We start from the raw sequence: 10,509 nt of genomic DNA on the forward strand, positions 1-10,509 counted from the left end.
TGAGAGCTGGTAATGGAGTTCTCTGCTGAAATAAGTAAATAAATAGATAAATATATTTAAAATTAAATATATCTTAATTATCATGGAACCAACACCACTACAATTTGTCCTACTTTTTCCATTTTTCCACCTTAACTGTACTCCATATAAGTATTGAAAAACAGCACAGAACGTTTAATGTGAGGCTGAAACAAGTACCTGAAGGAAGAAAACATCCTTCCTTTGACCAGAAATGAAGTTAATATTCAGCTAGAACTTCCTGTGCTACAGAAATAATTTTAACGATTAAGATTTAATGCGTTCTCAATTTAGTGCCAGCTGGTCAGATGAAGGTTACATTAAGCTCAGGTTGGGAGATGGCAAAGTTTCCCAAACGCTAGCTTGTCCTTTCTAGTGACACTGTTAAATGAACATTGACGACAGCAGGCTTCAGTGCTGCTGAGAAATTAGGGTGTACAAGAGGAAAGAAACATCTGTCTCTTCCTTGAGCCATACATGCCTCCTGCTGGCTAAATTTTGACTCTCATTTCTGATTTGGTTGACAAACCAGATTCAGTTGAATTGGCTTATTTTACCTGAAATAGGAAAAAAAGTCACAGTGCTTTTTCACTTTGTAAGCCAAAATTTTTCATTAGAAACAAGAAATGATTCCTCTAACTTATGAGGAAAAGTTCATTCTAAACAGAAATGGGACTTTTTTTTTTTTTCTATGTTGAGAAAATATTTCATACAAATTGAGTTTCATTGGGAACTTCTTGCCTTTTATTTCACTGAGAAAAGAAAAACTCATTTTAGTTTGACTATCAAATAACTTCTTTCAGTTCAAAGGTAGACCCTGGAAGTCAAAGATAAATAAATCTGAGCTCCAGTTTTATCAAAATTTAATCTCTTTTCCCGGCTGTTCTTAGCCAAGCAACTGAGGCTTTCCGGAATGTTTTGCCATCCTTACATGATTTCATAACTAACATCGTCATCTAAAGGAATGTTTAAGTCTGATCCTAGCATAGCACTCCTTAATCTTACCTGTTTCCATTACCCTTTCCTAAATTGGGTGAAGATTAAGAAACAAATGTATCTTATTATTTAGCAAAGTTTGGCTCTGTAAATTTATTCCTAGTAACTGTCAGGTTATAATGGAGTGATTGTTGCAATGAATATGAACTACAAGACTCAGAAACAAAGTGAGTATACATGGACTCTAAATGAAACAGAGATACCAAAGAAGAAAGCCTCCTAGCACAGAAGAAACCCCACATATCCCTCCATTGCACTGTTTCTCATTTAATGATTAGCTTTGCAGTGTTTTATCGTTCACCTATTTCAATGCCAATAAAACATTCAAATCTTTGCCTAGCCCAAGGACACTGACATATCTGAGTTTATTGCTTAAGAGACTGACATTTCAACAAATGTTTTCTGACTGTCTGCTCTCAGGATACATATTGATTGTGACACAAGTTATTAACGATCGCATTAATGGACATGAAAATCTCCAAAGAGCCTGCAGTTCCTCTCTACAAGCTATTTTATTTTCCAAAGCTCTCAGAGATATTAGAGCTCCTTTTATGTTTCCATAAGCACCTTCAGAGTTTCTATTTCTTAGATTAAACTGACCAGTAAACTGCTGGAGTAACAAAGAAGTTCCAGCACATGCATCCTTCTTACTGAGAGAGAGTTTTGCACATGCAATACTTCTATACTTTTTTCTTTAAGTCTTCTTTCAGTGCCTCAAGGAAATCTTAACAAGCTGATTTTCCCATAATCTGGATGTTTGCTAGGAATTTACAATATGCTTTAATAACAAATAAGTCTATGAAGATCCATGAGTGTTTGAGACAGTCGTTGCTCAAAAAACAAAACCTCAACAACAGGAATACAATGGTCATTATCACACTCATAGAAAATACCTCAATTCTCCTGGCTTTCGTAGTACCCTTCACACTCACCAAAACCTTACCTCAGCAACTACCTTGAGGGGAATTGATGTTAAGTTTACTATAGGTGGGCCCCTTGCTTGGAGTAGTAATGAGAAGCAAACGAGCAGGAATAGGAAATCAATGATGGACAAGAGAAACTGACAAGTGAAGACTGAAGCTATTTTACTGTTGAGGTAAATTGGCATGTTTAGGAACTGCCAAATAAGAGGTAAAAAGATCAGATGACTTTCATACATTACTAGCAAGTGGGTATGGCTAATCTATTAGTGCTTAGCCTGAGTAAGCCATTTATATATCTCATTAAGCTATGAAAGATAAAACATCATCAACTTAAACAGTAATTTGTATTTATAAGGCCAAAGAATGAAAAGTTAATTTTCCAGTTTCTTCTGAGAAACTTCAAGTTTCAGGGGGCTCTTCCTCCTTTTCTTCCCACGCAAAATCCAGTCGTTTCCTTCCCTTTAACAGCAGAACTATGCTGCTTGGTGTAAATTATTCTCAGCAGGCAGCTTTACAAGACAGAATTGGAGGAAAAGTATGATAATTGCAGCCAACAGGTTTTTTGTTGTTGCCACTTTTTTTTTTTTTTTTTTTTTTTTAAACCTGACAAACTAAGTTTCTTTTATAAGAGTTGATACATCAGAATGAGAAGTAGAAATAAAACAAAGTAATTGACTCCCCAACACTGCACACATCCCCCTCAACATGTGACTGCTCTAGGAATAAGTCCGGGCTACGCAGCTGAGCAGGCAGGTGTCTTTGAGACTCCTGCAGCTGTAGGATTAAACACTTCAATGTAAATATGATAGAACAACAAACATACATTTTTCTGAAGTTGTTATTCACTGTAAAACTTGGTGTTACTCAGTGTTTATTCCACTTGTAAAAAGAGACCAACTCGCTCTTTGTTTGTGCTTACGCTCTCAGAAAATCTGTACGGATTGATACTAGAGATTAATAGCAGCTGGCCTTTTCCTTTCTTGGTTAGCTCTGAAAGATTAACAAGAAAATAAACGCAGCGAAGGTGCCTTTATTTTCACTGGTATCACCTGTAAAAACATGAAATGCCTAGGAATCCTGATGTATTCATGGCAATAGTGTTTTAAGGAAAGGCATTTGGTCTGCACAGTTTCCTTGTTCTTGTTGGTTTTTTTTCCAGTTTTGGTTGAACATGGAAGTCAATGGACAGCTTTTATAATCAGAAGGGTCAGTACAGTGGAAGGAAGATACAGGAGTACAGTAACAAAGGAGCTAGCATAAAAGGAATGGTACAATGAAAAAGTACTTACCTGTTACTGAAGATCTAGGCTCTAAGAAAAATACCACCAGAGATCTTCCCGTAGTTGCAGTCAGCCCTGAAATGAGGTCTAAGAGAGGTATAGCCAGTCTCCACCCCTTCTGGTCACAAGCCGAATTGCCTTCACCTGTGCTCCCAGGGCTGACCGGCTCCTTTCCACAAGTGCTCAATCAGTGATTCAGGCTGTGACTTAACAGTTATCACACAACTGCATCAAAAGACATTTAGATTTCTGTTTTAAAATCAGACTACTTTTGTCATTTTACACTTTTTTTTAATGTTGACTCTTGTGACACCATCAAGGGAGCATCATCAAGAAAAACATCAGCACCTTGTGCCAGAAGGGGAAGAAGGAACAACTTGGAGGCAGTCCTACATGGAAGAGGGCTCTGTGAAAATGATCTAAAGCTTTGCTGGAAAGCATCTTGACACCTGCCTGCCCAAGCAATGTGCTGTGTGATCTGTGTGGGGTCTTGCATTGTGCACTATTCAGTTTTAGTATATTAGTCCTGAATTTATAAATTTTTAATGTAACTTTAATCTTTTTGCCACATTGTAACAATTCATTACAAAAATACCCAATGTTATGCAAAACGCCGGACTGTACTGAGGAAATAATGATTCAGCAAGAATATTTGTGCCACTCTCTGTATTCTGCATCCAGATTTTGGAGCAGAAAAAAAATACTTCACAACTTGTAGCAGAACCATTCTATCGTGTTTTTTTCTCATTATCATTCCCAATCACCTCTAGGAGAAATTAGTGGGACAGCTGAACAGATAGATCAGCTTGCAAATTAAAAGATATTTGGTGTACTCCAGGCAACAGATGACAGAGTCAGAGCAAACAGCTGAGGCAAAAGTCATGCCTTGGAAATGGGAGATCAGGTAAGCAGGCAGAATGAGAATTTGCATAAACTAGAAAGCGCAAATATCCACTTAGAATCATAGAATCGTAGAATCACAAGGTTGGAAATGACCTGCAAGATCATCTAGTCCAACTGCCCTCCCATTACCATTGCTACCACAAGCACTAAACCATATCTTGTAGCTCCTCATCTAGAAGCCTCTTGAACACTGCCAGGAACGGTGACTCCACCACCTCCTTGGACAGCCATTCCAGTGCCTGACCACCCTCTGAGAGAAAAAGTTCTTCTTTATGTCTAACCTAAACCTCCTCTGATACAACTTGTGGCCATTTCCTTGGGTCCTGTTTGTTGCCTGGGAGAAGAGGTCAAACCCCTTTTTGCATTAGGAAATTCCTCCAAATATCTTGGCAAGTATTTTCTATGAAGAGAGACTAGGAAAGGGAGATGGAGCCTCTTCATAGCCCTACTTCTTGCCTTCCTACTGCCTAGTTGCCAGGTGCAGAAACACATAGAGATAGAGCCGGCAGTTTGTGTCTCTTTTTAAACACAGCAGCCCAACACCACCATTTCCACTTCCCAAGTTAGAGACCCAGAAAACACAACAATCTGGTCTGTCAAACAAAAATAAAAAATAAGAGAGGCAAACACAAATGCAAAAATCAGGCAATGGTGAGGCTACCTGCAGTTCTCTGTTTTCCAGTGTAATACACAGAAGATAAGATTAATTACATCTTCTCTGCTTTTGCTGGATGATAGGAAAAAAGAGAGGGAGAAAAAAAAACCAGGAGAAGTTTTTTCATCATCCAGAAGGTCTTTGTTGCAATTTTTTTTTTAATCTTTGTAAAACATTACATCATAGAATAAAGACAATAGCAGCAAAACTTATCAAGATGGTACAAGCACATTCTGCTTTGTACCCTGGTAATGACATTTATGAAATTGTCCCATATCTGAAAATGCCTTCCAAAAGCACCATAAAATCTTACAGATAGGAAGAGGGAGAGAGACAAAAGAGTAGACAGAACATCTTTGCAGGAAGATTTATCAATTACTTATACTACAATTTGAAATTGATCAGGAAAAAAATAAATCAGCATCCCACAAAAATGTTTCCCCAAATTTTAGGGAAGGTTTTTTTTTCTTTTTCTTTTTTTTTAAATGTAGGACTGAAAATGACTAACATTTTCTCACATGAGTCTACAAGATCAAGATTAAATTCTAGTAGAACTTTGAAAAAAATCAGTCTAAAATTACTTTGGAACACTGGCCTGAACAAATTCAAATTGTTGCAAAGTTGTGATCCAGACACAAATCCTGCTTTTTTCTAATAATAGTTATATATGACTTGAGGATCTGGGAAACAGCTTAATGGTAGGAATAAGGCCAGTCTGTTCAGTTTGCAACTCAACTGACATTGTAACATTTTCTTTTTAAATGTTCAGCTCTCACAAGGAGAAAGAGTGTGTGGGTGGAATATATTTGGTAGACAAAAATATTCTCTTACGTGCCACATATTTCTTGTCTGCAATTTGCTGTCAGAGAGTTCAGCTAAAGAAAGCAAACCCTATTTGCCTCAAAGGAGAATCTCCAGAGAAATGTTTCCTTTCCCCAAAAGCAGCACCGGTATTTCCTAGTGGTGAGATGTGGGCTGAGATGTGACTTTTTATGCAGATGTAAGGGAGCACAAAAAAAACACATCTACCTGTATGGAATGGGAGGCATCACCGCTAAATGTGTGGGCCAAATCAGATCATATGTGTGATGTGGAGGGCAGGCACATGCATTTGCACTGTCTCTTCTCAATCAGTTCCTTAGCTCTTACCAGTACTGTGGACAAGACCTGACTTTAGAGTGACCTATTCAACACAGCATGATCCAGCACACAGAGTATGTGTTGGCTTCAGTAGCAGAATCTCAAATTATGTTTTGCAACTACTTTCTCTTACTGTTTGATTTCAGCAGCACGAGTCAACATGGTCTAGCATCATTATGTACTTCAGTTGTGTTGGCAGGAAGAAAATATTCTGTTCCAGATCATCAATTTATTAAATAGGCTAACTGCTACTGGTAGGAAAGAAGACGGAGACCCTGGGAGGAATTAAGCTATTTAAAAGAAATTCCAAATCTGCATTTTTGTGATATTTCAGGAAACTAGTTGCATACATAAACCCACAAGCCTCGATTTGAGTTCCACAGAGTTGTGTTGATTGGCATTTGTGTTTTCATTGGTATTTAATTGCCTAGGGAAGCATCTCTGAAGCTGGGCTTATTTTAGTACTGATATAATATCTCAGTAAGTTTGAACGGCATTTTAGAGTTAAAATAGCAGATCTTCACACTGAAAAGCTTAAAAATAACACACTAGCTCCACTTTACTCCACTTTACTAGCTCCACTGTGCTGACTTTGATGGGAGCAGATTTTGGCCTTAGACCAGACAAAGCATAGTTTAGAACATACAGATGTATAGAAAGGATCGAAGCAAATCCCAGTCATCCTTTTAATTCACATCTGTTTAGTAGAAGACTTCTTGTTCTAGTTTAGTATGCAGCATAAAATAAAGCTCAGTCTTTGCCTCTTATTTCTTTTTAGTGGATGATGGGAAAAGTGAGACTATCAGACGTCATGCCACCTGACAGCACAAGTAAGCCCCTGAGAAACCAAAGCTGGCAAACACACAAACAACCCATGTACAGCATAAACACAAATTCAGCAGGAAAACAGAGGTTAAATACAGGATTTTTAACATCCCGTACTCACAGACATAGTTTTGTTCATTGTTTCAGGAGAATTTTGCAGAAAGACTCTGGCATAGCCCATTATTGGCTTTGGAAGAAGCAGACTTCCACTATAGACATCATAAAACCAGACAGCAAAAGCTCAGATGATTTATAATTTCACAGCAACAATCAAAATCAGATTTCATTAATATAAATCACTGCTTTTTTATTTAATATTATTTCTAATAACGTGTTGATTAGAAATAATGTTCCTTGTGAAAGGATGATGAAATTCACGGACTGTCACGTGGATGAAGTTATAAACTTTTCCATAACTACTCATGCAAAATCTGCACAAGTTCAGTGATGGCTAATGTTTGAAGAGGATCCCCAAAGGAGCATGCCAGAATTCTCTCACACAAGACAGAAGAGAACGGGATTGCAGAGCTGAAAGCTGTAGGAAACCAAACAGATGAGTCTTCCTCCATGTGTGAGGGCTACAGCTACATAAAATCCATGTTTCCTTCATTCTTTCCCATTTCAAGTCATGATGTGCTCAGTGCAGGATCTGAGAGTTTAAGTCAATACATCACCCTTTTTATTGATTTTATTTTTAGGCTGCTGTGAAAGGTTGTAATTAAGAGCAAAAAGATTTGATATCATTCAGACTCTTATGCTAAACTTGCAATAATGGCAAGATAGCCTCACTAGAAATAATATTAGACTTTTTTCTAAGCATTTTTAGGATGAGAATTTTAACCACAGAAACACTTGATGTTTAAAATGAGACTTTCTCCCAAGCTGTTATATACAATTATAACCAAGAGATCGCATCTGCAAGGGGAGAAGCAATTTAAGACATTAAAATATCATTTTAGTTTTCAAACATTTCTGTATGCCCCCTTATACAGTACACCTTTTTCACTTCCAACATTGTTATAATAATGGATGTGTACTGAGGTATCTAACAAGCAAACACATGAGAGAAAATATTTACTCAACAGTAGGTGGAAAGTTTTCTCAGCAAGTTTCAAAGACACAGAAAAAGGGATGGGAGTATTTTGCTTTCATGTAAAAGGTCATCCACTGCTCTGTTTCATATCTCACTAGCAGTTTATTTAGCATACCCTTTGTCCCTGAAACAATCATATCTCAAACTAGAAGTTGCTGAAGACACAGTCTGATAAAACGTCAGCCAGACTCGTGCATATCATAGCCAGGCAAGTGAGCCACAGATACCATCAGCTAGAATCTGGACAGGACAGACAAAGAATTCAGAAAATTTAGAGATGAAAAATATGCACATTATCTCATCAGAGCAATCACTTCTGAATTTGGCCACTGAACACTGCTTCCTCAGTCTCTTTGTCCATGCTGGTGTGTTTTCCATGATTTGCCTACTAACACACTGCTCAAGTTCTACCAGATGACAGCTTTTGCATTACTTGCTGAAATACACTGGCTATGACTAAGATTTATTTTTCACATAGAAGAAATGAGTCTCATATATCCTTACCTATCCTTAGTTGTCTGTGCATCTATGCAGGACTTCTCCATTAAAGGAAAGCACTTCTTGTGAGCATAGCTCAGTTGAGGAACAAATAAAGCTGCATGTATGATGTTTCAGGCATTTGATAGCCAAGGAGAATTGCTAGCACAATCTGCATGCAGTATAAGCTTTCTGGTTCAGATGAGTTGCTCCTGTGTGCCTGATTGTCCTTATAAACTGAAGTGCAGTACAATGTAACCTGGCAGAAAAGGACCTAGGGGTAATGGGCAATAGCTGGTTGAACATGATCCAGCAGTGCTCTTGGGTGGCCAAGAAGGCCAGTGGCATCCTGGCTTGTATCTGAAATGTGTTGTCAACAGGATCAATGATGTTTTCGTCTCCTTGTGCTTGGCACCAGTGAGGCTGCACCTCAAATTCTATGTTCACTGTTCACCTTTAGGCCCCTCTCTACAAGAAAGACACCAAGGTCCTGGAGTGTGTCCAAAGGAGGACAAGGAAGCTGGTGAGGGGTCTGGAGCTGGAGGGGTCTTACGATGAGTGACTGATAGAACTGGGATTATTTGGTCTACAGAAGAGGAGGCTCAAGGACAACCTTATAGCTCTCTACAATTCCCAGAAAGGAGGTTGTATTGAGGTGGACATCGGTCTCTTCTCCCAAACAAGAGACAGGACAAGAGGAAATGGCCACTGTCCCTGGAGGTATTAAAAGACTTGTAGATATGGTACTTAGGGACATGGTTCAGTGGTACATTTGGCAGTGCTAGGTTAATGATTGGACCTGATGATCATTAGAGGTCTCTTCCAACCTAAATGATTCTCATTCTATGATTCTAAGATTTGCTTGCCTGTGATGCTGGAGACCCACCCACACCCAGGAGTGCTAGGAGGCCCAGAGTTTTCATACACTGAACAGACCTGCTTCCTGCTGGCCCTGCTCACAGTATGAGGAGGACATGTGAGGGTGGCTGCAAGCTGCAATCCATGTCACAGTGCAGCAGAGCATAAGGCTGTGTGGCATCAAAGCTTCCAGCAGCAAGGGCAACTGTGGAGACAACTGAAACTTCCCAGCAGACCAGGCTCACCTTCCTGCCTCCAGCAAGCCAAAGCCAGAATGCAGCTCTACACCCTAAGAGATTAATCAGTGACCTACACAGAATGCAATTTCTGTTGAATCTCATTGAGTTAAAGCAATCCCATATGACCTGAAAATTTTCAAATTTTTTTTTTATCCTTAATGTTCAGACAGATAATGGAATTACAAAGATGATATTTCAAGTGAAGTAAAACAGCAGACAGAACATACTAAGAACTTCTTTCCTCCCCTGCACTTGTGATACTTGGCTCACACCTGCAAATGGTGAAGAGCAAATCAGATATACAAGTATGCATACTCAGAATTTGCATTTACATTGCCATGCTTCTATTCACAGCTATGGCGATCCTATTCAGGTGGCCAGTTGGATTTTGAGGTGATTCATTATGCACAGAATTCCAGGAACTACCACAGAAAATGGAACATGCATTTTATATATTCAGATATGGGCATGCAATTCCAAAAGTCTGTCTGTATGACCTGCCAGTGTCTGTATGTGTGACTAATAACGCTTACCATTGTACACCCTTATACCTATAAGCCTACAGCTTAAATTGCAGGACTATTCAGGACTTTGAGAAGGCTTGGGGGAAGCACTGCTGGTGCAATCATGTATTTCATTTCCTGCATGCAAAATTGTCTATCTGCAGTGGCAAACAGTAGCCCACAGGCTAAGACTACCAATACTCAGCATTTTTTTGGTAATTTCTATCAGTTATTTTGCAGCCTTTTGTTTGAATAATTACTATGAAGTCTAGGGACATTTGTGTTTCTTATATGTGCCCAGACAGCACAAATGATTTTTCTTTTAAATGCCCACAGTTTGGTTATGTTTCACTTTTGTTTAGAAATGCAGAGTGCTTGTGTTTAGATCAAGAAAGAAGATAGCGAATGTCAAACAAATTTATACCTGAAAGGAAATAAAACAAGTAAGTCAAAATGCTTGTTTAAAAAGTTACAAAATATGACAGCATTAATGGCACTTAAAGCTCTAAGCACTTATAAGATTACCACCATATTTTTCTCAACCTCTTTTCCTAAAATTCTTCTTCATTTTTTTTTTCTTTCTTTTTTGTTTTTTTTTT

This window comes from Centrocercus urophasianus, unplaced genomic scaffold (genome assembly GCF_019232065.1).
Source record: "Centrocercus urophasianus isolate 14NV4802_14NV808 unplaced genomic scaffold, USGS_Curo_1.0 seq_14, whole genome shotgun sequence".
NCBI classification, from domain to species: domain Eukaryota; kingdom Metazoa; phylum Chordata; class Aves; order Galliformes; family Phasianidae; genus Centrocercus; species Centrocercus urophasianus.